Raw genomic sequence first — 6,985 nt, forward strand, 5'->3', positions numbered from 1 at the left:
TCGGACACTTACCCGACTGAGCCACCCAGGCATCCCCCAGTGTGGGTTTTAAATACTATCACAAGTGGTTTAACCAAGATGCTTTGGGAAAAGGCCATCAAGCCCAGATTGCCTCGTGGTGGTTTTGAAACGTGAGAACACGTGTTTTACACTAGTTTCCTCACTAGGAGCCTCATTCCACCCCCTTGGGCTGGACTTGCTGACCTGCTTCTGAGGAATGCGATACGAGGCTACGTGACAGTGTGTGACTTGGAAGGCTCGGTCATAAAGGCAGTGCAGCCTCCTTGAGTTCCTTCTCGAATCCCGGCTCAACGGGAAGCTGGGCGCCATGTGGAGAGGACCACGTAGCAAAGATCTGAGATGTCCCGCCAAAAATGAGCAAAAATGGAATGAGCCAGCTTCTGGCCACTCTAAGCACGGCCGCAACCTCAGGGGACAGCCCGAGTCACAACCGTCCAGGGGCACCGTCACACTTTACGCTAAGTTTGGGGTAATCTGTGTTCAGCAAGATAAGTACTACACCTACGGTCTTCCAGCCGGCCACCTGTGTGATTGGGCCACGTTTTCCCAGGCGGCGGGCCACGGGGGGTGCGGTCACTGTGCATCTGGTTGACGAGCACGCTCCTGCGGGCGTGGGCTGCGTCACCCACCAGCACTAACCCCGCACAGACGCTGGGGCCATGCACGCAAGGCAGGCCTCTGCATCGCTCTTAATTAACCCATGGGACCGTCCTCCATCTGGAAAGTGGGGAAAGAAAGGCCCGCCCTGCAGGCTCACGGGATGCGGGTGTGGGTGGTGCGAAAGCCGGCCAACCATGCGTGCGTGTAAATTACCGTTACATAGACCCCCCTCACTTCACATACTGTGGCGTTGGCCTAACTCACTAGGCAGGAGCAGGGACTACCTTTGCCCACATGGACGGAGCGTCTCTGTGCAGCAAATGTGACTCTATACGATCTAAAACCGAAGCGAAGCCTTGAGCTCTTTCGAGTTGCGTACAGAGGACGCCAGGCTCTGGGGCCAAACCCACCTGCCCCAGGATGGCGCTCATGTGACAGTAATTCCTTTTTCCTGGCTCAGCTCTGTCAAACGCTCCCCGACCAGGCTCCTCCCCACCTCCCTACCCCCATCCCCAGACCACACTCACTTGTGGAATAAAGGAAGCGCTACCTGCACGACACCCCCGGAGCCACAGCAGTCTAGGACAGGAGAGTCACAAGGAGATGTTGCTGGCACACACCTAGTAACTTCCCGCCGGGCTTTGAGGCCAGACGGGAGGCCACACCCTCCCTGGAAATGAGCAGACAACCTCCAAGGTCCATGTACACACACGTGAGCACACCTGCACACGCCCCTCTCAGGTCACGGGGCCTTGTGAAGACCCCGAGGGATTTAGTGAGGCTGCCAACAAGTGCCCCCAGCAAATGTATGCCACCGCTTTCAGACTGGGAGTTTCATAGCTGGCTGTCAAGAAAGTACTCTGTTCCAAAGAACTTCTGCAAATCCCTAGCTTCCAAAGCACTGAAAGGAGGTAAATCAGGCCGAGACCACAGAAATCCAGATTCTGCTTATCTTCCCCTATCTGTCTCTTTCCGCCTAGGGTCACAAGATTCAAACTGGCTACAGGGTTAATAACCCCCAGCACATGGGCCCAGGTTCCGGTGGGGACTGACCGATAGCATGCCAGGAAGGTCTCAGACCCAACTAGAACATTCTAGGCAGGACCAGCACCGTGTGCCTGTGCCCTACTGATGGGACTGGGGCAACAGGAAGCTGGCAGTCGTGTTCAGAGAATGAGAGAACATATCCACAATTGAAAAGGCACGTAAGAAGGGCCACTGCTGGCTATAGGAAGTCTGAGCAAGTTAGTTACCTCTCTGGGGTTCAGTGTCCTCATCCCCCAAATAGTGACAGTAACGGTACTACATAAAGGTCTAGTGAGGGGGATAAATAACACTGCACAGAAAGCACTCACCCCACAGGCTCTCCCACACCTGTTCTGCAAGACCAGAATTGTGCATACTCTGTTCAACCACATCGCTACTCAGACTGGGCACTTGGATGTCACAGCCATGTCAAGCTGTTTTAAGCACTGCTTTCTGGTCAGCCATCTCAGCTGCATACGTGTCTCACTGCACAGAGGTCCACAGACCACACTTTGAATAGAACTGGCCTCTAGGCCCACTGCAAACACAGACTCTGCAGACCTGACCCTGAAAACCTGATTCATTGCTTCTTTCTGATTTTATTATTACAAGTGTTAATGGTTGCCTTTGGTTTCAGACTCAAACTGCACTTATTAAAGCACAGAGGGCTGCCATATCCGACCAGGGTCCCCTGAGAGTTGGTACTAAATGTGTCCCATGGAAACTGAAACAGCAGTATGTGCATGGTAGGTCTGGGCCTGAATCCCTGCATCCTTTTACCACCACCCGATGCAGGAATGGTGGATGAGGCCCACTGCCTCCTAAAGAAAATGGATAATGGCCTTCTCATCAGAAGTGCTAGAAGTGAAATGAAGGAATAAACCAGAAGCCTGGCCCCACCCTGAGCTCTACCCCACGCTCTACAAACGTTCACTTTTCTCCCACAAAATCTGCACCTCCCCAAGGACCTGACTTTGTTCCCACTTCATGTCTCCTAGAAAACCCTCCCCATGTCTCAGACTTCAACCTAGAACTGTCTTTGTGGCCCAGAGCAATCTTACTGCCAATATCTAAAGACTACGTGGAGGGGTTAAGAACTGTGCCAGGTTAACTGTGCCACCACGCTGACCCTGCTATCACTGATGAACCTTTCTATGTCCCACGTTCCTCATTCACAAATGGGAGAAACAGTAGCACACACCTCCTGGACTGTTTTAAGGAATACAGTGAGGGGACCCACGCAAGCACTTTCAACAGTGCTCGGTAAGCACCCAACAACACCGGCTGTGGTTGCTGCGTGGGACCTGGGCGCGGGACAGGACACGGGACCCATGCCGCCCAAGTCCTCACAGAGCTGTTCGTGGCTTTCTCCGTGAGGCCTCCTCCTCTCTCCTGCCCTGACCCAGGGCGCCCCACTCTGAGCTTCCCTGGCTGTGCGTGTCAAGCCTGCTCTGTCCCCCTGTCCTCCGCTGGATTTAAGCACCTGGAAGACAGGAGTCCTGCCTGATTATCTCAGCCTGTCCTTCACCTGCCTCACACTCATTATGAGTAAGTGAAGAGCTTTCTTCCAAACTTCCTCATTCCCCTCCTCCCAGCTCCCACCATCGTAGCTCCAAAGGCCACAGACCTCTCCCAGTTACCCATGTTTGGAGTTGCGCCACTCTGTGACCTGTGGCTCCCAGAGTTGTGCACCTGGCGTCTCTTAACACCATCCCTTCCTTTCCATTCACCTCGGTGGAGGCAAGGTCAGCGCCTGGGCTACTGGAACGCTGGCTGTCCCGGCTGGTTCCCAGACACTCCCTTTTCCTCTCTGGGCCTCTCACATCCTGGCTTCAGGCTAAACTCCTAAGAACACACTCTGTCCGTGAGGATGGCACTCTTCTGCTCAACACTGACCGATCCCTTACGTCTTTAAGATGAAATCCAGACTCCCAGGCTGGCCCTCCACTCCTGGCACCACCACATTGGGCATCTAAACACGTGCTGTTCGGGTCATGACCTCACAGCGTGAGTTCAAGGCCCACATCGGTCTCTCTGCTGTCTGCTCAGAGCCTGCTTTGGACCGATCCTCTGTTCCCCCCCTCTCTCTGCCCCTCCTCTGCGCTCTCTTTCTCTCTTTCAAAAATAAATAAAACATTATAAAAATGAATAAAAAAATAGGGGCACCAGGGTGGCCCAGTCAGTTGAGCGTCCGACTTCGGCTCAGGTCACGATCTCACGGTTCGTGAGTTCGAGCCCCACGTCAGGCTCCGTGCTGACAGCTCAGAGCCTGGAGCCTGCTTCGCATTCTGTGGCTCCCTCTCTCCCTCAAAAATAAATACGCTTTTAAGTAAATTAATAAATAATACATTAATAAATAAATAAGTAAAGCTGCACAGCCCCACAGTCTCCCCCCTTCAGTCAGCCGGAGGTCTGTCCGCCCATCGTCCTACGAAGGAAGGATCCTGGATCCTCACACCCTCTTCTACTCACAGCGGCCCCTCCCATAGTGCTGGGTCTCTGACTCCCCACCTATGCATTTTATCTAGTTGTCAGCCTCAATGCAAAGCGTGGTAAGCTTTTCCTCATCTCCCCCTGTCCACAGTCATGGCCAGAAGACCTTCCTTTAGGTTGGTTTTAAGGGATCTTTTATGTCTCGTCTTGGCCTGGTCCCTCTCTGGATTCTCCCCGGGGCTAGGAGATGCTTACGGAATAATCGTGGACGGGCTGGCTGGCTAACAAGGGGCGGGCGTCTGGCCTCACCCCCAGGATAATCAATGCGGAGGCGCCACAGAAATAAAGCAAGGGCGCCATCACTTCTTAGAGGTCAACCTGGATGGGAAATCCCGCCGGAAGACATTCTGCTGGTAAGACAAAGGGAGCAGACCATCCGTTATTTCCCGAAGAGTCACAATGCTGGTGATGGTCGTGCTTTCAAAACATAGGACTTGACCCGCGTCAAGCACGAGCTAACTCGCTGGCTCCGTCTTCCCAAAGCCGGTCTGTGACAGTGACCATGCATCACTCGAAGCCGTGTTCTTGGAACTGAGCTATGGATGTTGCCATCACCGCCATAGAAACTTCTACTCTGGAGCTGCTGTGTTTGAAAATGCAATAAAGGGATGGCCACCGGAGCCTGGTTACAAAGTTAATACAACACACGGTAATTTCAGGGCTGTGCTCCTACACCCATTTGCATGGACAGAGGTGCAGATACATGTTACGCCCTTTATAAAAATCTGGATGTGGGTTGAATGTGGGCGGGAAAGCCTGTCATCCAAATCCAGTGACAAGGTCAACACGCACATGTGCCCTGAGGTGAACAGCAAGGGTGCAATGTGGGGTAGGAGGCGGTGGGTGGCACCCCCCCCCCCCAAGCCTTGTGGGCTGAAGGAGAGGCAGAAACAGAGGTGGGGTCAGCCTGTTCAGCGTCGTAACCTTCCCTTAGCTAAAAAATAGAGTCATTTTAAGAGGAAGTTGGCCGGGGCGCCTGCGTGGCTCAGTCAGCGGAGAGTCCGACTCTTGATTTCGGCTCAGGTCGTGATGCCAGAGTCAGGGAATCGAGCCCTGCGTCAGGCTCCACACTGAGCGTGGAGCCTGCCTGGAATTCTCTCGCTCTCCTCCTCTGCCCCTCCCTGCCTACTTGCTCTCTCTAAATAAAATTTTAAAAGCTCAACAACAAAACAAAACAAAACAGCTCATTCATTGCTTCCCACCAACCTCGCCAGTTAAAGTCCAAACCCTGACTGACATACAGATACCGTATCATTTTAAAGTCACAAAACGAGCGGTAAACATCAAGGAAACATTTCAAACATGGAATTTTCCCCCGGCGACTCCCACTCAGATGTGCCCTCTCCAGAGCAATGTTTTCCACAAAAGCCCTGTTTTTCCAACTTTGCGGATATCAGTTCTAATGGTTGGGTGTAACTGACAGGGTGGGGGCAGGGGGAGGGTTCCGCACAGGTCAAGTAAAACATCATCAAGAGGGCTCAACTATTTTTGTGAGACAGACTCAAACAAGTTTTAAAACTATCAGAAGAAAACAGATCGAGGGATGTTTGACTTGCATAGGCCGCAAATGAGCTAAGGACGTGGCGGGGGCGGGGGTGCTTTGCGACACTTGTTTAGCCCCCAGCTGGATGCCAGGTGGGGGGGGTTAACCATCTGCTCCTTCAAGGTCCCCTGGTGTCAGAACAGATGAGCACAGGGGCGCCTCAGTGACTCAGTCAGTTGAGGGGATGACTCTTGATTTCGGCTCAGGTCGTGATCTCTCGGTTCATGAGGTCGAGCCCCACGTCGAGCTTGAGATTCTGTCTCTCCTGCTCTCTGCCCCTCCCCCCATCAAAATAAATAAACTTAAAAAGAAAAGAAAAAGAATGGGGGCGCCTGGGTGGCTCAGTCGGTTGAGCGTCCGACTTCGGCTCGGGTCACGATCTCGCGGTCCGTGGGTTCGAGCCCCGCGTCGGGCTCTGCGCTGACGGCTCGGACCCTGGAGTCTGCTTCGGATTCTGTGTCTCCCTCTCTCTCTCTGCCCCTCCCCCTCTCATACTCTGTCTCTCTCTCAAAAATAAAACAAAAAAAAATTTTTTTTAATTAAAGAAAGTAAAGTAGCGAAGTTTCCAAACTAGCTTTTGCTGCTCTGTGAATGTTGGAGACGTGATACACGCTAACCTCACCACGTAGGACGTGTTTTCCCACTGTGGATCGGTATAGACACATCTGGGAAGTGGTAAAGGGGACTGATCTACGGCGGCTGGACAAGAGAAACACTCACACCTCATGACCCCCTCATCAATGCTTTTTATTTATTTATTTTTTTCATGAACGCTTGTTTTTTTTAAACACTTATTTCTGAGACTGAGAGAGACAGAGCATGAGCAGGGGAGGGGCAGGGAGAGAAGGAGACACAGAATCCGAAGCAGGTTCCGGGCTCTGAGCTGTCAGCACAGAGCCCAATGCGGGGCTTGAACTCCCAAACCATAAGATCGTGACCTGAGCCAAAGTCAGATGCTTAACCGACTGAGCCACCCAGGCGCCACTCATGAACGGTTTTTAAAGCAAACCACTTCTACGTCATCCTTTCTGCAGGCGTTGTCAGGAGACGGGTAACCTTTACGGTGGTCATTTGGAAGCAGAGGAGGAGAAAGTTTTCAATCCCACCCCGAAATAAGTGTCCATGAGAATTGCAGACAGCGGGAGGGGAAGACAGGTAGGTGGACGGGGGTCTCGGTCAGCAGCTAGCCTCCGTGGCCGATGTCCCACTTTTTGCCACAGGGACCCAGTCTCCTTCCCACCTAATGGTTTGTTTACTGCACATCAGTGGATTGTGCTTTCAATGAAGAGGGCTCCAGCCAAC

General features: G+C 52.8%; 1 non-coding gene across 1 annotated transcript; it reads left to right on the forward strand.

Moving 5' to 3' along the window:
* The first annotated feature begins 6,013 nt into the window (after window positions 1–6,013).
* Window positions 6,014–6,098, forward strand: TRNAR-UCG (transfer RNA arginine (anticodon UCG)). Its single transcript has one exon. It is a non-coding gene; the product is annotated as a tRNA-Arg (tRNA).
* The last annotated feature ends 887 nt before the right edge of the window (window positions 6,099–6,985 follow it).

Source organism: Herpailurus yagouaroundi, unplaced genomic scaffold, assembly GCF_014898765.1.
Source record: "Herpailurus yagouaroundi ecotype Mexico unplaced genomic scaffold, PumYag 214, whole genome shotgun sequence".
NCBI classification, from domain to species: Eukaryota; Metazoa; Chordata; class Mammalia; order Carnivora; family Felidae; genus Herpailurus; species Herpailurus yagouaroundi.